Raw genomic sequence first — 23,078 nt, 5'->3', positions numbered from 1 at the left:
GCTTGGACTTTTGAATTGAATGAAAAAGCTGTGCAGTCAGGAAAACTGCAGAGTGCTGCTTACAATCGGCATATGTCCCTACTTCCTGAGATGAAAAAGACAAACATTTTAGCACAGATGTGTTTGGCTGAAACCCCCACCACTTCATCACAACTCCAGTCAGGCAATCTGAACACACTGATCCTTTCTTCAATCACTAATTGCCTTTTATTTCAGTACTTGGAAGTAAGCAAGACAATATAACTACTTTTTAGTAGGCACAAATATTTATTTATACAGATCTATATATTAGGTCAGAAAAGCTACATTAGAGGAGGTAGGAGGGATGTGTTTCTAAAAAATAAAAAGAGGGACAGTCCCTCCAAAGGAAGCACAGTTGTGAGCTAAGGTATGTAAATACCTTTGCAATTTACTCCATGGCATGATTAGTTGACAGTACTATCCATAGTAACAACTATAGTATTTTACAAGTAAACCATATAAATGATGAAAAAGTTAAAGCATTTTACTTTGCATTTCCTTAACAGGGAAAAAGTCCAGTTTAAAATAGAACTGCATGAATGGATATATGCAGTTTCTCCTAACATATGAAAACATCTGTTAATGAAATATTCATGCAGATGTCATCAGATGTACACACAGCATAGAAACTGGAAGGAAGAGGAAGGAAGTGTGTGATCAGCCTCTGACCATGGAAGGGAATGCGTATCCGGCTGCAAACTCTTGTCCCACACAGCCAACACTAGAATAGAGACATGACAAGCATCACTTCCTTCCTTATTGAAGTAACGTTTCAATCATGCTTAGCTGAATTCCAGGGTAACTGAGATATTCACGGTTTAAACACAAAGATCCTGATTTACTAAGGCCCTGTCCATAGTGATCAGTTGCATTGCAGAATATTTCTGTAGGTCATCTCAATGCCCATACAATTCTATGGGGCTGTTCACAGTACTGTGTTGTAAATGGCTGTGTTGTTCTAACTCGCTGCATGCAGGCTATGGCCAGTCTCCATTGCCATTTACACTTATAACAACACATTTTAACGCGTTTGTTATGCAACTGACCACTGTGAACCTAGCCTTAGGTCTAGAAATGACAAGTGCAATGCTTTCCTTTGCATTGCTAAGCAATTAGTCTGTATGCTACAACTGTACTAATCAATTGGTGCAAATCATTGCTCTGTTTTGGGATACTTATGCTGGGTACACACGTTGCGATTTCCCGCTCGATCCTGGTCGATCAATTATTTCCGACATGTTCGATCAGGTCTCGATCGATACACCCGTCGATTTACTCTTGTTAAGTATGCAAAAATCGACGGCTGTATCGATCGAAACCTGATCAAACATGTCAGAAATAATCGATCGACCAGGATCGATTGCCGCTGATCGTGTGAGAAATCGCAACGTGTACCCAGCATTAGATTCCAGCAGTGTCCTGAGTATTACATTTTCCTTTTCATTGTGTGAGGAGGCCTAAAATGGAAACACTTTGGGGTCAAAGGCTAAAAATAGTGCTGTATAATAATTTCTCTCTCTCTCTTTAAACTGTACATTACATTCCTCACTGCACATCGCCACACATCATACTATAAGAAGATGACATTTTATACCAATTTGATAAACCCGGACTTGTGGAAATATATAATTTGCTTGGGGAGTAGCTGATTTTTTCTATCAATTTTTAGGAAAATTGAATGGTCTAGGATAGGGTTGCAACAGTATGAACACGGTATGATAACTGCTAAAAAAAAAATACCACAGTATAAAGGTATTATACAATTATTTGGACCCAGGCCTCCCCTTACATTAAATAATGCCCCCCCCCCCCCAGTATGGTAGCCAGATGTGCCCCACTCCCTCGGCATACTTATGATTCAGCCACCGGGAGATTTGGGAGCAGGGTAAAGCTGTAAAACGGCTCACCCTGTGTGACGCCGTCGATATGACCTATCGAATGCGTCATGGAGTTACGAACGCCAGTTCTTCGCAAACCAACCAAACCGACAGTTTTTGGTTTAAATACACTTTTTTTTTTCCCTTCGCCAAAGGGCTGGAGAAATCTTTTCATGGTCAGTTAATTAGCCTCCTGTGAAAAGATTCTCTGCCAGCACCGGGGACCCCCTGAGGTGTTTATGACCTCATCCATCAGGTGAAGGGTAGATATCAGTTGACAGAAGCTCATAAATTGTAGCTTTCTCCATCCTGATCGGCCCCAGTCTCAGCATGAGATATGACACCTCGGCTGCTCCCGGAGCTTCAAAAGACTTCTGACCTTAGGAAAACCTGCTGTGACCTCAGGAATCCCAATATTCATATGTTCTCCATATTTCCTTCATAATTCCTGGCATAGCAGATCTCCCTGGCCATGAAATCTGCACAGGTTATGGGATTCCACAGGGCGCTGGTTCGGACAGGTTTACGGACCAATCGGACTGCCAGATCTAGCGTAAGATTGTTTTAAAATAACCCTCTAATACCCCAGGGGTCTGATCCCCCAAGTTTGGTATCAACGTTCTTGATAAATTCTGACAAACCTAAAAATGTTACTAGATTTAACATAACTTGTATGGTTTGCAGATGAGCACACTTATCATGATTCAGGTAAAATTTTGTCTCTATGAGAGGGGCAGAGATCTCCTATTCCAAAGAGGTGTGTGATCCACGCCCCCTAACCCCTCCTTGCTGGAGTGGGGGCTATAACCAGACAGAGCCCAGAAAGCTATGCGTCCTGTACCTTCAATCTGATGCCTAGTAACATCCTGGCAGCCCGCAAGGACACGGGCCAAAACCTCCATCTTGGAAATTCTCACAAAGGCCTGTTGGCCGCATGGCAACCGCCATTTTGGGACTTTACGCCAAAGACTTGCGATTGCCGCATGGACTACCAATAACGGTATTTGAACTGTATATAATCGGACATTCTGTTCCTTTTCTTCCCTTCTCTCTGTCAATCAATCTGTTCTAAAATAAGCTGTGTGTATGTAGTTTAGAAATAAACTAACGATTTTATCGTTCAGTCTTGTGCCTGTTCTGGTCATCTGATTGCTGCTATAACGAATCTGCCCTCTGAAGAGTCAGTCGTACTACCGCATTGTTTTATGATTTGCTTATAAATTGTTGATTTGCTAGCTAAGTTGTAAATAACCGTTTCTTCCTTCTAGGATTTGCTAGTACCAGATTTCCTGTGCGAAATCGATAACTTTGTTTCTCGATTATAAATACAATTCGAGATTGCATCATATAGGGACCCAGTAACCTTTCTTTAACGTCACATTGCTCACAGTCTTTAAGCCGTCGGAAGTGACTATTCCCCGAACGGTGACTTGAGTGTGTTGAACGTGATTGGGCTGGCTACCGTATTATGATAGCGTTGGAGACTGTCCGCTCCATACAACCGGACAGTGGTGGCAGTGTATTTACCCGATTTCCAGCGTGAAATCGATATTTTTAGTTTACAGATTGTATATACAATCAAAATTGTACATGTATGGGCACCTCCAACCAATCTTAACCGTTTACTACGCACACAGTGAATTTGCCTCCAGCAGTCTCTAGTGCATGAGACCTGCATGGCAACAGTGGCCTAGTAATACGGGATTGGTGGATGTTTGTCCCATTACATATTGTCGGCAGCTGCGCGACCAATCTTTATTGTCAGTCTGTTCACCGTACTTCCTGCGTATGCTAACGGGAGCAGATTAGACGGGATTGGCACGCTCTGTCGCCCTTTTCTTTCTTTTTTCTTTCCTCTGACGATCCAGCAACCGGTCTCGTTGTCCGTCTGCGCCCGTACTTCCTGCGTACGCTAACGGGAGCAGATCTTGACGGGATCGCGGGGCTGGATTGTCACACCCTGCTCCTGCAAAAGTCCTGGCGACGTTAAATACTATTTCCCCTCCACTTCGCAATGGATAGTGGTGAAAGATGTAATTCGGCTTCCAGCTATTGCTGACAGACGAATTACAGTGTCTCTACAGTAATTTGTGCTCTGTCTTTTGATGGCGCCCAAATTACTTAATCAGCGCTGCTATAGCCGTAATTCCTATTACTGCCTATGGCGGCACTGGCTGCGCCAAAATCTCTGAGGCTGTTTGTACAGAGGTTCACTCCCACACCCCCCGTATGGTAGCCAGGTAAAGGTGCCTCCAGTATAGGTGCCTCCATTACAAGTAGCCAGGAATAGGTGAAGCCAGTAATAGGTGGCCGCAGTATAGGTAGCCAGGCATAGGTGTAGCCAGTAATAAGTGGCCGTATTGTAAGTAGCAAGGGATGGGAGCAGCCAGTAATAGGTGGCCGCAGTATAGGTAGCCAGGAATGTGTGCAGCCAGTAATAGGTGGCCGCAGTATAGGTAACAAGGGATAGGTGTAGCTAGTAATAGGTGGCTGCAGTATAGGTAGCCAGGGATGGGTGTAGCCAGTAATAGGTAGCCAGGAATATGTGTGGAATGCATTGCCACAGGAAGTCGTTATGGCAAACTCTATACCTGCATTTAAAGGGGGCTTAGATGCTTTCCTTGCGTTAAATGCCTTGTAGGGTTTTTTTTCGCCTTCCTCTGGATCAACAGGGATATGTGAGGGAGCAGGCTGGAGTTGTACTTTGTACTGGTTTAACTCGATGGACGTATGTCTTTTTTCAACCAAAATAACTATGTAACTATGTAACTATGTGTAGCCAGTAATAGGTGGCCGCAGTATAGCCAGGAATGGGTGTAGCCAGTAATAGGTGGCTGCACTATAGGTATCCATGGATAAGTGCAGCCAGCATAGATAGCCAGGAATAGATGTCTGCAGTATAGATAGCCAGGATAGGTGCCCGCATTATAGAGAGCCAGGTGGGGGGAGGGGGGACACAGCAGAGGGTGTAAACACATACTCACTTGCTGGGGGTCCTGCACGCGTGTACTTACTTCCAGGGCTGTGGAGTCGATCCAAAAATCCACCGACTCCGACTCCTCAGTTTAGGATTCCACCGACTCCGACTCCTCGACTCCGACTCCTCTAATTTGCATATTACAATTTTGTTGATTAAAAGTATGTAACATGAAATTCGTCTCTTAACTGCCAACGCTTAGGAATTTTACAAGACAACTGAAGTGAGAAGGATATGTAGACCACTATATTTATTCCCTTTAGACTAAAACTAGTCCTTGGTAAGAGTACTTGTAAAAGGTACAAACCGGAACAAAGAACATCTATCAGGCCCTAGACAATGTAAGTGTGGGTACATGTAAGAGTGATGTGCAGGTACTCTGCAGGGGAATGAGGAGATTGTAAACAGACAACACCTCTGTGTTCAATGTGCACAGCATTCTCAGTGGATTCCCTGCAGCTCTGTGGGGAGTGCATATGTAGAGTATAGTACTACTGTGTAACAAAGTAAACCTGAGACAGATGAAATTAAAGTTTTATACATACCTGGGGCTTCCTCCAGCCGCCTTAAGGATAATCAGTCCCTGGTTGTCCTCCTCCACCACCTGGATCTTTTGCTATGAGTCCAGGTACTTGAGCCAGTCGGGCGTAGTGCGCATGCACACACTCCACCGCCAGGAGCATACTACACCTGTGCAGCACTATTGCGAAGGTGCAGAATGTTCCTGGCTGTGGGAGCGGCATGCGGCCGGACAGCGCTGACTGACTGAATTACCAGGACTCATAGCAGAAGATCCAGGTGGTGGAGGACAGCGAGGGACTGATTAGCCTGAAGGGGGCTGGAGGAAGCCCCAGGTATGTATAAAACTTTACTTTTCATCAGTCTCAGTCACCCTTTAATTTGTAGTCACCAAACCAAATTTTAACAACATATCAAATTATTTGCTTTCATCAGCAAAGGGAGTGCATACATTTGCATAAATTAGCATCAATGCAGAATTATTTCCATCTCGTTGACCATCTCTATTAGTGACACAGCTACACATCAGGCTTTATTCTTACAGCATAGATGTTATTTAGTATATATAAGAGATTCCTGTGTACACATCATATATACAGTCACAATCAGATATGTATATCTGACCTTAAAAATACGGGGACTGCTTTATTGAAGCAGCACAAGTAACTAATTATGATTGGTTTATTTCATTTTTGTAGACTAAGCACAGCTATTACTGTATATATACATTATTTTTAATGACTATTATCTGAGAAATAGAACATTTTATCATATTTTCTATTTTAATTACAGTTACAAATTCATTAGGAGTCGGAGTCGGTGCATTTTTCCCCGACTCCGACTCCAAGCACCCAAAATTGCCCGACTCCGACTCCACGACTCCGACTCCACAGCCCTGCTTACTTCTTTCTGTTTTTGCGTTCCATCTCCTTGTAACAGCGCCCAGGCGGCAACACCAGTCTAGGATAGATTGTCAATTTCTTGATTTATAGGTCCACCCAATTTTTTCAGGATTGTGGAAAAAACAAGCACAGGTGTGTGATACACTGGTCGGATTTTTCAAATGTTGTATATACACATCCAAATGGTCAAATTTACCACTTCCATGTAGTATGAGGGCTAACAGATTTTGAATACTATAAGCGAATTGTGCAGGAAGGTTCTCACAGGGCTGTGGAGTCGAAGTTGGAGTCAAGGAGTCGGGGCAATTTTGGGCACCTGGAGTCGGAGTCGTTGATTTCATAAACTGAGGAGTCGGGAGTCGGATGATTTTTGTACAAAATCCACAGCCCTGTTAAGTATTAGACTAAGGAGTCGGAGTCGAGGAGTCTGAGCTATTTTGGGTACCCGGAGTTGGAGTCGTGGTTTCATAAACTGAGGAGTCGGAGTTGGAAGATTTTTGTACCGACTCCACAGCCCTGAGTTCTCATACTATGTGGAAGTGGTAAAATTGGCCAATCAAAATTGGATGTGTTTAACAGGCTTTAGTGAAATCCCAGCTTAAGCCTGGTACACACTTTCAATTATGATCGGCTAATCTTACCACCTCCACGAAGTAGGAGGGTGAACAGATATTAAATACTATTAGCAGATTGTGCAGATAAACCCTCATATTACATAGATGTGGTAAAATTGGTCAGTGATTGACCAATCATAATTGAAAATGCGTAACAGGCTGATCTGTATCTGGACTGAAATCGAACTGAAAACAAACTGCTTAAACTGATGTCAAAAACATAGTACTGACAAACTAGCTCACAATGTTTAAACCCTTTCCCAATAGAAGCAGTAGAGTGTTGTACAGTGTTAGCCATCAGTAAAAGTTTTGAAGCATGATAATACAATTTTTTGGCTAACTTAGAGATGAATACAGTAAGCTTTCGGCTAATAATTAGCCTTCATTGTACTTTGTTCCTGACAATGGGCTTGATTCACTAAGTCAAATAGAACGCATTATCAAAGTTAACATGCCTCATCAGAGTAGCATAGCGAGTGCTATGAACCCACAGGGGCTCAGGGCAGGACGAGTGGAGCTCTCATTGCCATAAGTTCGTAGCGCTCGCTGTGCTACTCTGACAAGGCATGCTATTTGTCTTAGTGAATAAAGCCCAATATGTGAAGCACACAGCTTATTTATACTGACTCTGTAGGTCAGTATATTTAAGCTGTGTTTTTCACATTTTGTCAGGAACCAAGTCCGACGAAGGCTTATTATTAGCCAAAAGCTTATTGTATTCATCTCTAGGTTAGCCAATAAATGGTATCATCCTGATTCACCCCTTTCCCAGAAAAACTGGACTTGTGTGATACTAAATATCACTGGACAATGTCTAATTACCCATTTTCTGCTTCCAGATAAAATACTGCAGGGCTTCAAACAACCATCTTATTCTGTTTCACAAAAGCCTTTTATTAAATAATCCATAAATAGCAGCACGCCGCATGCTGTAAATAAATTGCTTATAGCAGAATCTGTTTGGAACATTCATAAGTAAAATTCTTGAATACAAAATGTAGACTTGCACATATCAGTTACGAGCAGAACAGAGGACCTACAACCATTTGCCTGGCAGCCAGGCTATTTCTGCCATTGATACAAGGCCATCTTGGACTAAGTACTGGCAGTATGCCTTCTTTGCCAGCTGAAGAATTTTTTCTAGGGGTTTTAAACTGTGTGTGGTGTACGCAAGTAAAAGCACATTGGTGAATGGCAGAGCCACTACCATAAGTCATCCAAGGCTTTGGTTACATGCATAGAATAATCAAACAAACAAAAATACCCAAAGTAAACATTTACATTTCGGGCGTAAGAAAACTTACAAAAACCCCAAAGTTTTGAAAAGAAAAAAAATAAATGACTAGTCTGTAATACTGCATTTCTGAGAAACCATTCTTTTGAAGGTTTTTAGATGACCAATATTGCATGGACCAGTTATCTTCACGGTTTGTAATCAGAATTTCAAGTGGAATTCCCCTTGACTAACTGGGTATTCAGTATCTCTACCATTGTAAAGTTATGACCGATATGACATTCCTATCTGAAGAGGTCAGTGCTAGATCACCTAAACCTGTGTGCACACATACGATAGGTCTCAGCAGAGTTGGTGGGTCGGCATGCCTCAGCTTAGAATCAAAACATGTGAACAGAGATCCCCGACCAGCCGCCATGCTCCTGTGGCCGATCTGCCGTTGGGCATACACTCAGTTGGGGGTATTGTTCTTTTCCACTCCACTGTTCAATCGTCCTTCCTCCCCCCCCTCCAAAACAACATGACAGCTAGAGACGTGTCTGTGCAGAACTCAGCCCAACCCATCACCTGAGTGTTTAAGTCCCTACACCTGCAACGTCGCACGTGTGTGTACCCAGCTGCACACTTTGCTGAAAACCAAGCCTGCTTCAAGTGTGCATTTCATGCGTGTACAGTGGAGGAAATAATTATTTGACCCCTCACTGATTTTGTAAGTTTGTCCAATGACAAAGAAATGAAAAGTCTCAGAACAGTATCATTTCAATGGTAGGTTTATTTTAACAGTGGCAGATAGCACATCAAAAGGAAAATCGAAAAAATAACCTTAAATAAAAGATAGCAACTGATTTGCATTTCATTGAGTGAAATAAGTTTTTGAACCCTCTAACAATAAAAGACTTAATACTTAGTGGAAAACCCCTTGTTTGCAAGCACAGAGGTCAAACGTTTCTTGTAATTGATGACCAAGTTTGCACACATTTTAGGAGGAATGTTGGTCCACTCCTCTTTGCAGATCATCTCAAAATCCCTAAGGTTTCGAGGCTGTCTCTGTGCAACTCTGAGCTTGAGCTCCCTCCATAGGTTTTCTATTGGATTAAGGTCCGGAGACTGACTAGGCCACTCCATGACCTTAATGTGCTTCTTCTCGAGCCACTCCTTTGTTGCCTTTGCTGTATGTTTTGGGTCATTGTTGTGCTGGAACACCCATCCACGACCCATTTTCAGTTTCCTGGCAGAGGGAAGGAGGTTTGTCGTTCAGCATTTCACGATACATGGCTCCGTCCATTTTCCCGTTAATGCGATTAAGTTGTCCTGTGCCCTTAGCAGAAAAACACCCCCAAAGCAAAATGTTTCCACCCCCATGCTTGACGGTGGGGACGGTGTTTTGGGGGTCATAGGCAGCATTTTTCTTCCTCCAAACACAGCGAGTTGAGTTAATGCCAAAGAGCTCTATTTTGGTCTCATCAGACCAAAGCACCTTCTCCCAGTCACTCACAGAATCATTCAGGTGTTTATTGGCAAACTTCAGACGGGCCTGCACATGTGCCTTCTTGAGCAGGGGGACCTTACGAGCCCTGCAGGATTTTAATCCATTGCGGTGTAATGTGTTTCCAATGGTTTTCTTGGTGACTGTGGTCCCTGCTAATTTGAGGTCATTCACTAACTCCTCCCGTGTAGTTCTAGGATGCTTTTTCACCTTACTCAGAACCATTGACACCCCACGAGGTAAGATCTTGCGTGGAGCCCCAGAGCGAGGTCGATTGATGGTCATTTTGTGCTCCTTCCATTTTCGAACAATCGCACCAACAGTTGTCACCTTCTCTCCCAGCTTCTTGCTAATGGTTTTGTAGCCCATTCCAGCCTTGTGCAGGTCTACAATTTTGTCTCTGACATCCTTGGACAGCTCTTTGGTCTTTCCCATGTTGGAGAGTTTGGAGTCTGCTTGCTTGATTGATTCTGTGGACAGGTGTCTTTTATACAGGTGACTAGTTAAGACAGGTGTCCTTAATGAGGGTGACTAATTGAGTAGAAGTGTCTAACCACTCTGTGGGAGCCAGAACTCTTAATGGTTGGTAGGGGTTCAAAAACTTATTTCACTCAATGAAATGCAAATCAGTTGCTATCTTTTATTTAAGGTTATTTTTTCGATTTTCCTTTTGATGTGCTATCTGCCACTGTTAAAATAAACCTACCATTGAAATGATACTGTTCTGAGACTTTTCATTTCTTTGTCATTGGACAAACTTACAAAATTAGTGAGGGGGTCAAATAATTATTTCCTCCACTGTATGGGGAAATAACAGCTTGAAAACCCCTTAGGCTGGGTTCACACTGTACCTGATCCATACCGTATCCGTCAGAAACGGATCTGTTTTCCATTCCGTCTGATCCACTGACACATTTTACCTACGTTTTACATATGTTCCGTTCCGCTATAATAAGTGAAGGAAATCAATGATCTTTATGTACGACACAGGTACGTTTTCAAACCAGTCTGATCAGTATTGTCCGGTTTCCAGTAAAATACATTGCATACGTCAATCGTTCAGGTCCGTGTCAGTTCTGTAAAAATGATACAGGTCGGGAACGTCCGATCAGTTTAGCGGAATGTAGGAAGCGGATCCGTTTTAAAATACCAATGTGAACTTTCCCATTTTGAATTGCATTGCATCCATTTACAGATACGCGCTTAAGCTCCGCTTAACGGTAAGTTTTTAGCCCAATGTAAACCAGCCCTCAAAGGATTCCCAAGCTGATCAGTGAAATGCATCTTTACTTACCTGGGGATTCTTCCAGCCCCTAGAAGTCAATTGTGTCACTCTTCTGTCTCCTAGAGAGGCTCGGAGAGCGATCGGCTCTCATAGGCTAATGGACACTGAGGAGGACTAGAGCTGCAGTGAGGGACCTAAATGCCGTAGATCGCAGCACTGTACAATGTAAATAGACGGCGGTTTTGATGTCTAACAGTCTCCTAGTGGCGATCGCCTTTGGTAGTCTGATGACGGAGCGGAGCTACATCACTTAAGTGGGGATGCGCACATCGGCGCGTGATCCCCTGCAAACCACTCCCCCAGGACTTAATGCCAACTGGCGTTACGTGGTCCTGGGGGAGCCACCTTGCGATCTCCAATTGCCTTTAGGCGGTCGAAGGAGGTTAAACCGCTAAATCATGTGTTCCTGGATATGAGACAAATTTTGTTTCTTAGTGCAGGGAGTTTCCATGAAATATTTTAAAACACTAAAATTTTGATCTAACAGATTCACAAATACATCTTTTTTAACACATAATTATCTGATAATGTACATATCACCACCAAACTAGCAGGAAGCCAATGGCTACCTGTGGTAGATTCCTTTGTAAGATAACTCTAAAATGATGAGTTTTGCTTTTATATGCACTGTCACAAGCAACACAACTGACCCAGCACTGCTGCGGGAATTGTAACACTAATGCTGGGAATACACTGTTCGTTCTTGAGGCAGATAGATGTTTAGATAGATAATTTCCGACATGTCCGATTTCCCGTTTGATCGTTTTGCTACTCGATTCCTGACAGAAGTGAATGGAAAAAGAGAAGAAAAACAAGCGGAAGATAAGAGAATCGACTGCAGAATCGAGCGGCAAAAACGATCGAGTGGACAATCGACCGGCAGAAACACACTGTGTATTCCCAGCATTAGGGCCCTATCCAATTCCCTTTCTCTTCTAAGTTTTCTCCAAGGAGATCATTTTTCATCATCTGTTCAAACTAACTTTTTCATTCTGCAATTGCAAAAGTACCAAAAAGTAGGCAAAAAAAGTACTGTCAAAATTATGAGTATTTACTTGCTTGCTGGTCGCATAAAGGCATTTTATTTAGAATGTGAAAAGATCACCTAGGAGAAAACTTAGAAGAAAAAGTGAATTGCGATTTAATTGTTAAAAAGAATCCTGCCTGGATACAGTACAGACCCATTAAGCTAACTGTCTGCGACACGTGGAAAACTGAAGAGATTCTGCCAGTTGGTTATTTTAGTCATGGCAACATCTAGTTAACAGTTGTATAAATTTTGTTAAAGAGGAGCTGTTAGGTATAAGGTCTCAGAGAAAATAAACACATATATCAGTAGCTAAATATTGGCTGTACTTACATTACATATGCATTTCACTGTCCACGTTTGGATTTCACAGAATCTTTATATAGTATTTGCAGAGAATGATGCTCCTGACAGCTCATGGCAGGTTCCATGTTTGTCTGTCTCCTATGAAGCCAAATGTGTCGTCATGTCCTGCCTGCTTCCTGATGATTCCACTCACAGAAAAGCTCGTACTGAATAACAGCACTGTGCAGTGAATATTAATTAGCCATGTGGCTAGGAACAATAGCGGACTCCTGCAGTGTACTCTGCCGGGAGTTTTTTCAATGTTGTGAGCTGCTGCTTTTGTAACACAAGCCCTGTAACTTATCAATAGCAGCCGAGGGGAGGGCCCCAGAATGCTTTGCAGTATGGTATGCGGCTTGCGGCTTCTTAAGAGCTTGGGTCTAACAGCTTTGCTGATAAGCACACATCAAATGAAAGAGAGATTTTTATCTTCAGTGTTGCCTTTTTGGCTTCCTTCTAAACTGTTTAACACAGGAGAATAGAGGTTTAAATTAGCTTTTGCAGCCTGACAGTTACTCTTTAAGACCTCCATTTGTCCAAAAAATTAAGACATCATTTACATGGATATTTTATAAAAGCCTGAAGACCCAATTCTCCATAGGTCACTACAGTATGTGGAATAAATAACTACAGTATTTGCTCTACTGCAAGCACAAATTATTTCCTAGATCTGCACGAGTTGCAAATATTGCTTACCATATATCTGACTATAACCTCCTTAATAAGCTGATGTGAAATAAATTAACTGTAAAATTCCTGCTCCTATACCACTTATCTTATGCCATCAAATCAAACGGGTTCCCCCTTGCAGTCTGAACAAAAAGATGGTGCACTCCAAGCAGCAGCCCCACTCAGAGCAAGAAAATTTAGACCCCTTTCCCACAGTTGGCTTGAACTATGCACTTGTCAGGCATTTCCGCCTCCCAGATGCTGCTGGCCAATAACTCCTTTGGGCTGAAATTTCATGCAGCAAAATGTATTATCTGGTAGCAAAAAAAAAAAAAAAAAAAAAAAAAGGTGAAAGCATCTGAGCATGGCCACGCTCAGATTTGACTACATAGGTGTGTGTGTGTGTGGGGGGGGGGGGGGCCCTTGTGTGAGCCGAACGCTAGCAAGTGCCCAACTGGTACATGGGAGCAGCTTAGCCTCAGTGGACAAAGGGACCTAACTTGAGCTTGTTGCTGCTGGTCATGTAGCCAAAAGTTTAAAACAAGTTTTTTTTTTTAAACGACAGAATCCACATTTTAAACAACCCCCCCAAAACAAAAATATATATCTGGACGATTGATTACTAAACTACAATTTTTAGATTTGTGCCTGGGGATGGGCTGTCCAACAAAGTTATTAAAGCAGTAGGATTAGCCATACTATGCCAGGGAAAAAAACACCTATATAAGTAGATAAATACTTGATCTACTTACATAACACATGTATTGTACTGTCCACGTTTTGATTTCAGTGAATGTTATATAGTGAATGAAGAGAATTCTGTTCCTGGTGGGAACCATGTATTTTGCCCACAGTTTAGGCTAAATACTGATGTCATTTCTGCTCTTTACTTTTTTTTCTTCTCTCCTCCAATCACTGAGTCACCTCAGCCTTGCTTGTAAGTGAGCAGGGGATCGTGTTTCAGATAAGCAGCTAGGCAGGGAAATAAATGGACGAGGAGGAATATATTGTAGATAAAAAGAACCCCCGCATGCAGCTGTTTGGCACTGACTACTAAAGGGCCAGTGCTCCTTAAGTATGTGATAACTCCAAACCATAACAGCAGAAAAAGTTTTGAATGCAAGATTAGCATCTTTATCACTTAATACACTCAGACCAGTTGCTATTGAAATTTGATTTTTATGGAGACAAGACCGCTTTAATGAATAAATGTCCGTACAAAACATTTTATTTGATGAGCAACTAATTACTATTTATAACTGGATGATAACCAATGTTAAATGATACTGAACATGGCACTTATTTTGACCCATTAAAAGACACTGTACATTTTTCAGCACTCCCCCCAGGACTTGTCTCCAGTGCTAGTCCCCTTTTTTTAAATGTCCATAACAGATGGCTGCTACAATGCACTTTGAAAGAACCAGAATATATTCAAGACATGCTCTTTTCAGAAAAGATACTAGAGCATACGTAGACACACCTCAAGTCTATTAATTAGGAAGAAACCTCTCAGCAGAGAGAAACAGGAGCTAGCATTGTTCTAAAGATGATATGCATATTCTTAGTATGTCACCTGAGTCACTTAGTGACTCGCAGCAAGGATTAATGTCAGGTGTCACAAGATTTCATCAGCTAGACAAGTTCTGGAAACTTACAAAGGATCCTTTTCCAATAAAAAAACGCAATCTCCAATGTGCTGCTATTGCATGTCTATGTGATTTCCATTACCACATCTGCTGTGATCTGTCCGATGTACAGTGCAATTGCAGTGTGTTTACATTTTGCACCAGGAGTAAAACAAACAAGCAGGAAAATAATTTTTAATTGCCAAATTTTGCTGAAAAAATGCATAGTGGTGCAATTTCTATGCGATTTCTATTTTCAGGTTATTAAAAAATAAAAAAAAAATAAAAAGAGAGAGAGAATATGGGAAATGTTGTACAAATATGCCTAACTGCTGCAATATAGTAACCATTAGATTGAAAAAGACAGCCCCAAACAATTAAAGAAATTAAACAATTCTAAGATTTATGCCTGACAAAAGCACAGGGAGTGATTTTCAAACATGTTTTCTTTTTAGCATTACATAGACTTTAAATTAATTATCAGGCAATAGAGAGAGAAAATTAGATCTACTTACTCAGGACTTCCTTCAGCCCCAGGCAGCCGATATGTCCCTCGCCGCAGCTCCGGTGTCCCAGGATCCACTCCGTTGGAGATGCCGACCTCACCAGGTCCACATCTGTGCAAGAGCCGTCAGCGCGACAGAGTGACCGCAAGTGTCCCTCGTGCAGGTGCAATAGATGCCGACCTTGCGAGGTCGGCATCTCCAACGGAGGGGATCCCGGGACTCCGGAGCTGCGGCAAAGGGACATATTGGCTGCCAGGGGCTAGAGGAAGCCCCGGGTAAGTAGCTCTCATTTTCTCTATATTGCCTGATAATTACTTTAAGGTTCAAGTTACCGTATATAAATTCCAGTTGCTGCCCAAATGAGTTATGCTGTCAATGTGTGCAGATTTGGCTCTTTGAGGGGCTGAGATTTAACATCTTTGTTACACACAATGAAGAGTAACAGATCGCCCAGCAAGCTCATGGTGAACCAGAACTTTTAGGAGTGTGTAAGGGGCTAAAGAGGACCAAAAAAAAATCCCCCCCTTACACACTTCTAGAAGTTTTGGTTCACCATGAGCTTGCTGGGCAATCTGTTACTGTTACTGGGTGTTTCAAGTCCTGCCCCATAGAGCCACATTAATCCATGCCATGCACTGAGGACCAACTAGTCCAAAACAGTCTGTATGCATGTTGGATTATTGTGGCTTTGTAGAATTAACAAGTTGACACATCATTGCATTCCAGCGGTTCTGGAGGTGTGTTTAGCCTTCAGGGACATAAAAGGATGGATGTGCACATTCAGCAGGGACGTACTGTAGGACACCACAGAAGCACACACCAACCTGAATAATTGCAAATACCTTCTGTTTTAAAGGATACCATAGCTCAAAATGTTTGGAGCTATGGGGGGTGGGGGGGGGGGGGGGGGCAGGCATATACTACCACCTGTACTGATGCCCCCCCCCCTAGCTCACCTAAAAGCCCCACGGGATCCTCTTCCGGTCGCCAGCGTTGGGCTTACTGTGCATGCGCCGACCTTTGTGTTTTACCCACAGCACACGCACGTGGCTGGAAGCACACTGTGCATACACATGACGTCACTGCGCATGACGTAGTGACGTCGAATGCATGCACAGTGCAATCCCGGATACGGGCGCGCACTGTAGGATGACCGATGCACGCTGCCCAGACGGTGCCTGCGCAGTAAGCCCAACCATGGCGACCGGAAGAGGATCTCAAGGGGCTTTTAGGTGACCTACAGGGGAGGGGTGGGGCACAGTGGACATCAGGACAGGTGGTAGTATATGCCTGCTCCGTTTCGCTAACCATTTTGAGCTCTGGTATCCTTTAAGAAGACAAATTTCTGTTTCACAAAATGAAGAAAGGGTTGGGTAATTTGTTCCACTTGCAGCCCATGCCTATATATAAGCCAGTTACATCAGAAGTATATTAGATTTGGTGGTACTTTATTTTTCAAAATGCTGTAAAAAGATGCAGCCAAGAAAAACATCCAGATGTCCAAAACTTTTAATATAGACAACTCCCTTTGGAGTGATCAATCTATTATTCTCAGGCATCATAAGCATATATCGTTCATTCGCACAGTATCCATTTCCCCTATTCTTTATCAAGATTTGCGTATGCATTCAAGTTTCTACAAATATTGCAGAAAAGTAAAGCAGCACATATGACCAGCAATGGCTCCAGGAAGAGTGGAGGTTCAAGAGGTTTATGAAGCCTTAAATGTGGAATATGATAAAGTGTAGTCCTGAGTTTAAACTAAAGGAAAGCAAATACATGTATTTTCTGGCGTATAAGACTACATTTTAAACCAGGAAAATCTTCTTAAAAGTTGGGGGTCGTCTTCTACGCCTGGTGTCTCATAGGGCGGCTGCTGAAACTTCTGAGCCAGGACTGGGGAATCTACGGTTGCCGTATATGGTGAGGGGATCTCAAAAACGTCCGCGGCCGAATCCCCACCGTATGCGGTGACAGTATGAAAGCAGCAAGGCGGTGCTGTACAAGTATGGTAGAAGAAAATCCACTCACCAGGATTCATGGAAAGAAGTGACTTAACGCGGTCCACCTCACTGGGAAGGCACCTCACTCGGAAGGTGTAAGTGAAGGGTGGAGCAAACTGCAGATGTTCAGGACGCCCGGAGTATGGGGAAAAAAAGAGCGGCGCTTTGACTCCTCTTTCACCCATCTGGCCCACCCTTGTATCCTATGACCGTACCTCCCTTCTCTGCCTCTTAGATCTCACTCCTGAAGACTACAGTGAAGTGGCACAGGCGCGCATGTGAGAGAGGCAGAGAAGGAGGCAACAGTATACAAGGGAGGGCCAGACAGGTGAAAGAGGCGTGTTTGCGCTACCGCTCTGATAGTCTTGGAGACAGGGATAGCTGACCAATCCCAGCAGGCTTTGTATATGTTACGGCCAGAACCCGAAGTCTGGCCACTTCGGGTTCTGGCCGGTCAAATCTAGAAGTGGCCGGCTGATGCGGCCAATGTTAGAAATAAACGTTTCTTCCGGACTTTGGCCGGCCAGAACGCGTTCTGGCTAAGTGTGGCCGGCCAAGTCCCGATCTGCCGCTCACCTCTCCCTCCCCTGATGCCGCTAGCCAGACCTCACATCAGGACGACCCGGACCGGAGAGGTAAAGAGAGGCAGAGCAGCGCCGCACACGCGACCCGCAAGACGCTTACACTTCCATGCAGAGGTGACGTCGTTGTTCACTTCCGCATGTGAAGTGTATGGGTCAGGGCGGGTAGTGTGCGCGCTGCTCTGCTCCTCTCCGCCGCTCTGTTCGCCCTGATCTGGGGTCTAGAAATAGCGCAGGCTGCCCCCCCAGTCATGCAAAGCAGCCAGAAAAGCCCCCACAGCCATGCAAAACTACCCCAGCAAGGCACAGTGCCCAGCAAAGCGCCCAGCATTTACCCCCCCAGCCATGCAAAACAGCCAGCAAATCCCCCCCAGCCATGCAAAACGGCCAGCAAATCCAAAGTGTCATGCAAAAACCCAGCAAATCCCCCCCCCCCCTCAGCCATACAAAGCGCCCAGCAAATCCCTCCCCCAGCCATGCAAAGCAGCCAGAAAAGCCCCCACCCCCCACAGCCATGCAAAACTACCCCAGCAATGCACAGTGCCCAGAAAAGCCCCCCCCCCCGGCCATGCAAAGGGCCCAGCATATCAAACCCCAGCCATGCAAAAACCCAGCAAATCCCCTCCCCCCCTCCCCCCCCCCCCACAGCCATGCAAAGCGCCCAGCAAATCCCTCCCGCCAGCCATGCAAAGCGCCCAGCAAAGGCCCCCCCTCCCCTCAGCAAAGCCTCCCCCCCCCCCTCCAGCCACGTATAGCACCCACCTGACTGCCACAGCAGAGCAGCTAATTTAAAAGCACAGGATGTTAACAATATGCCTGCTCCCAAGAAAGCAGGATGTAGACACACTGCAGATTTATTGCAGGATTTGTATCAGCTGTAACTAACAAATAGAAAGAAGTTCCGAGTGCCATTCATGTTTCTGGACTTTGGCCGGTTCTAGAACTGGCCGGCCAATGTCAGAAATTCCCAGCATTTTGGACTTTGGCCGACGTCAAATCGGCCAATTCTAGAATTGGCCGATTTCTGGTTTTGGCCGTAACATATACAACAGCCAGCCAATTGCCGGTAAGGTACATCGCTTGCAGTGATTGGCTGGTTGTTGTATACTGGGTACTACATACAGTACAGCATCAGTATCTGTACCTGTTTATACAGCATAGCACCAGTACATACAGTACAGTATACAAATGTCTAACAGTCAAGAGGGGTAGTCTTATACGGTGAGTACATCCCAAAATTTATATGTTAACTGTAAAAATCGGGGGTCGTCTTATACGCCCCCAATACGGTAAATTGTTATTGCAAACACGCGCATTGTGTGGAAAAAAAAACCAGAAAGCTGTGCGATTTAAATTTACTGGGGAAACTGAGCGCAAACGAAAGCTAACTATGCATTTTGCAAGCAGGGCCATTAACTTTGATGGTCAGTGCAGCCGTGTGCATTTTGCCATCCACTGCAAAATGTGCATGATTGGGTCGGTCAAGAACATGCCTCAGTGTCTTATTAAAATTTCATATATCGGCCTCGGGTTCTCTTTAAAGTCAATGAGAATCGATAAAAAAGCCAGATACTTACCTAAGGAGAGGGAAGGTCTGGGTCCTATAGAGCCTTCCTGCTCCTCTCTCGGTCCCCGTTCCAGCGCTGGCTCCCCGGTACCAGTATTTGACTAAATTGGCCAAATACTGCTCTCTCTGCCGCCAAAGGAGGCTTTAGAACTCTTCGGAAGCCCAAGTGCTCCCAAAGACGGGCCGCTCCTTACTACGCACGCTCAAGCGCCCTCTCTAGCGCACTCGCACGTGCGCAGTATGGAGCCGCCTGTCTTCAGGAGGACTTGGCTCCCGAAGTCTCCCGCAGCGAAGGATTCAAATGGGGGAGCCAACACTTAACAGAGAGGACAGGGAAAAGAGAGGGAAGGCTCTGTAGGATCCAGAGTTTTCCCACTCCTTAAAGAGAACCCGAGGTGGGGTTCTGACAATGCTATCTGCACACAGAGGCTGGGTCTGCCTATACTTCCCAGCCTCTGTTGCTATACAGTCCCCCCCTAAGTTCCCCTGCGCTCTGCTGGCCCCCATAAATCACAGCCGCGCTGTCGACACGCAGTCGTGTTTACATCTGCAGCTGTCACTCTCGCCGCTCCCCCGACTCCTGCATAGCTTCGGTCCCCGCCCGCGTCCCTTCCCTCCAATCAGCGGGGAGGGAAGGGACGCGGGTAGGGACCAGAGCTATGCAGGAGGCGGGGGGGGAGCGGCGAGACTGACAGTACAAAGGTAAACACAGCCCGCTGCGACACGCTGCATTTCGACAGCGCGGATGTGATTTATGGGGGACAGCAGAGCGCAGGGGGATCTTAGGGGGGGATTGAGATAGCAACAGAGGCTGGGCAATATAAGCAGACCCAGCCTCTGTGTGCAGATAGCATTGTCAGAACCCCACCTCGGGTTCTCTTTTGTATCTGGACGATTTTTTTTTTCAATCGATTCCCATTGACTTTAACGTGGACCTGAACTCTTGCACAGGACAGAAGGAAAACATATAGAAATGCAGAGTTTAACCTCTCTAATTCCCCCTCATCTGTGACTAAGCACAAGTTGTAGTATTATCCCTCAGCTGTGTCAACTGCCCACCATGGCAGAGAGCTAATCGGTAAACACAGGACGTTGATATTTCTGCTTCCATGAAAGCAGAAATTAGACACACTGCACATTTATTGCAGGATTTGTATCAGCTTTAACGAAGAAATGTTTTTCTTTAAAGGTTTTAAAAAAAATCAAAAAGTGTCACTTACCTGGCTTCTAACAGCCCCCTGCAGACATCCCCTCACTATCACTGAAGAATCCTCAGTTCCCCGCCGCAGGGCATACATTTGAATACGGCGCTGGTAGACTTGGGCGCAGGATCCAGCTGTTATACGGCTGATCCTGCTTCTGCACAAGTCCGGGGCATTTTAATTACTATTCCCCCTCCAGGCCGACATGGATAGTGGGGGAATGAAATAATTCAGCTTCCAGCGATTGCTGGAGGCCGAATTATTGTGTTTTTTAAACAACTTCAGCTCCGTCTTCTGACGGAGCCGACCTTCCTCACTGAGCGCCGCTATAGACTGATTCCCATTACAGTCTATGGCGGCGCTGGCTGCGCCCAAAGCTAGCAGCGCTGAAAAGCACTGCTCCGGCCGCAGGTCACTGTCTAACTATTCGTCTAAGTAGACGAATGTCACTGCGGCAGCATTTCGGGTCTTCGAGAGCTTACTGCACAGGCAGCCGCACCAAGAACACGCGCGGACAGGCAGGCGCAGTGAAATGCATCTAGTTAGACAAATAACTGGACGGTGACCCGCGGCAGGGAACAGAGAATTATTCAGTGACGACGCAGGAAAGGATATCTGCAGGGGGCCGTTAGAAGCCACAAGAAAAAAAAAAAACCTACAGAACCCCTTTAAGATGTTGTGCATGCGCAGTAGCCAGCAACTGGCTGAGTCGGCCACCTTTTGGAGGAGCCTGGCAGCTACACAGATGAAAGCAAACGATGATGATCAGCACGACTACAGGGAGCTATAAAATGCCTTAGATAAGTAAAACTGTGCCATTTTTTTCCACTTAAAATAACCCTTAAAATTGTTAAGTGTTCAATTTTGTCTAACTGTACAGATTTCATTTTTATGAAGGCTTTCTGGTACAATGTTTTTTTTTTATTTACTTATTTAGTGGCCCTCATACCAAGCAGATGTGGTAAAGCAATTCATGATTGTACAATGAAGATTGCATATTACATCGGTCTTCTAAATAGGTCCAAAATCCTTCTAAACAGGTCCCAAATGCTTATGACACTCTGCTACTGTTTCAGGCCCACAAAATAATCCATTCCTATGGCAACTTGTGTGTGACTCACGTTGTGGTTCTTCTCACCCCAAAGCCTGCAGTGACTGGAAGAGCAGAGGCTGGTAGTACAATGTGGGGGCCACAGATAAGACATGCAGGGGGGAATAGATAGAGAGGTCTCCCTGCCAGCAGCACTGATGGATGCAGTGAGGTGACAGTGTGGAGGCACCTGGCAGTGTGCAGTGACAGTAGCAGGACTCCTCTCTCCATCTATGAGGGCTTCCCCCTCATCAGCCAGCTGCCCTGTACACACAACGGCGGCCACACACTCTGCTGTCACACCCTATATACACACACTGTACAGTGGCAGTACGCACACCCTGCCCGCCCACTGCCTGCCACCCCGGCCTCTCACCCCCCTCCGCTGCCCCTATATACACCTCTAACACGGCTCTTACCGGTGCTCGCTGAGGAAAACCAGAGGAGCCGACAACACCCGGCCAAAGCCCCGGCCTTTAGTAGGACAGCCATCCGGCCGGTCTCGGCTACACACACAGAGAGGAGGAGAGCTGCAGCAAGCCCCGCCCCCGTGTGACAGACTAGAGAGGAGGAGGGGGCACGTTGCTGCTGATCACTGGGGACTGAAGCGTGTGCCCGCCTGGGTGCGATGATGGCCAATGTGACCTTACCGAGCCGTCACACGACAGTCTTCTGCTGCCTGAAGGGTGCAGCTGACTTGTAATGTCTCTCCCCAGAGAGCCCAGGGCCTGTACCGTACCAGAGAACTCCACCGACAGCGGTAATCTGTCACAGTGCTAAGAAATGCGTACAAAGTGTCGCCTGGTCTTTTTCAGGGTGTACACAGGAACTAATATTCCCGGCCGCTAATATTCATTGCTTCTGGATCCTCCTGATGTGTCCCACGTCCTCCTGGAGACCACCACTGCTGCTCAGACCCTCTTTATGATCGTGACCCATAGCTCCAAACTGTCCCTCTTTTCTCCTCATTTGTCCTGCTTTCAAGACTTTGTCCCTCTTTCTGTGTAAATGTATATATTTCTCTACTAAAAAATGTGTTTGACTCTAAACTTTATTCCCAGCCTTTAAATTGATATATTACTAATTATAAAATGTTAATATGAAGTAAAATGAACCAGGATAAAAAGGACCGGTGTGGTTTGAATTATAAAACAACACATTTTTCTTAGGAAGCTTTATGGTATGCGTGACGGGGTGTGATCAGGGGCGTTGCTTAAGTGTCCCTCTTTCTCATCTCAAAAAGTTAGGAGGTATGCTTGACTACATGCCTGTTTATGCAATACCTGGTTTTTGCATTAGCACTGAGCCGCTTATGCCTGTGAAGCTATGGTGCACTGCGCAGGCACGGGGGTACTTGCACAGGTGCACTATAGCTGCGCTTGTGCAAGAAGAGGATCGCCGGCATGATAACAAAACCTACGAGCTCTTGCCGGATGTGTTCCGTGAGTCCACACTTGTAATGTTGAGGGACTACCTAAACTATCCATTCAATCCAAACTAAACTAGCCATTCAAAATATAGTCACCAAATTTAGGCCTCCTCGAC

At 44.9% G+C, this 23,078-nt stretch overlaps 1 protein-coding gene across 3 annotated transcripts in view; it reads right to left on the bottom strand.

Moving 5' to 3' along the window:
* Positions 1 to 22,069, bottom strand: part of FAM135A (family with sequence similarity 135 member A) — a 180,272-nt gene extending 158,203 nt beyond the window's left edge. For all 3 annotated transcript variants that reach the window (XM_068281457.1, XM_068281459.1, XM_068281458.1), the window contains exon 1: positions 21,953 to 22,069. The gene's annotated coding sequence lies outside the window, so the exon portion shown is untranslated. The remainder of the gene's footprint in view (positions 1 to 21,952) is intronic.
* Positions 22,070 to 23,078: the final 1,009 nt, after the last annotated feature.

This window comes from Hyperolius riggenbachi, chromosome 4 (genome assembly GCF_040937935.1).
Source record: "Hyperolius riggenbachi isolate aHypRig1 chromosome 4, aHypRig1.pri, whole genome shotgun sequence".
In the NCBI taxonomy this organism is placed as follows: Eukaryota; Metazoa; Chordata; class Amphibia; order Anura; family Hyperoliidae; genus Hyperolius; species Hyperolius riggenbachi.
The sequence above is the reverse complement of the archived record's forward strand: the minus strand, read 5'-3'. Positions and strand labels throughout refer to the sequence as shown.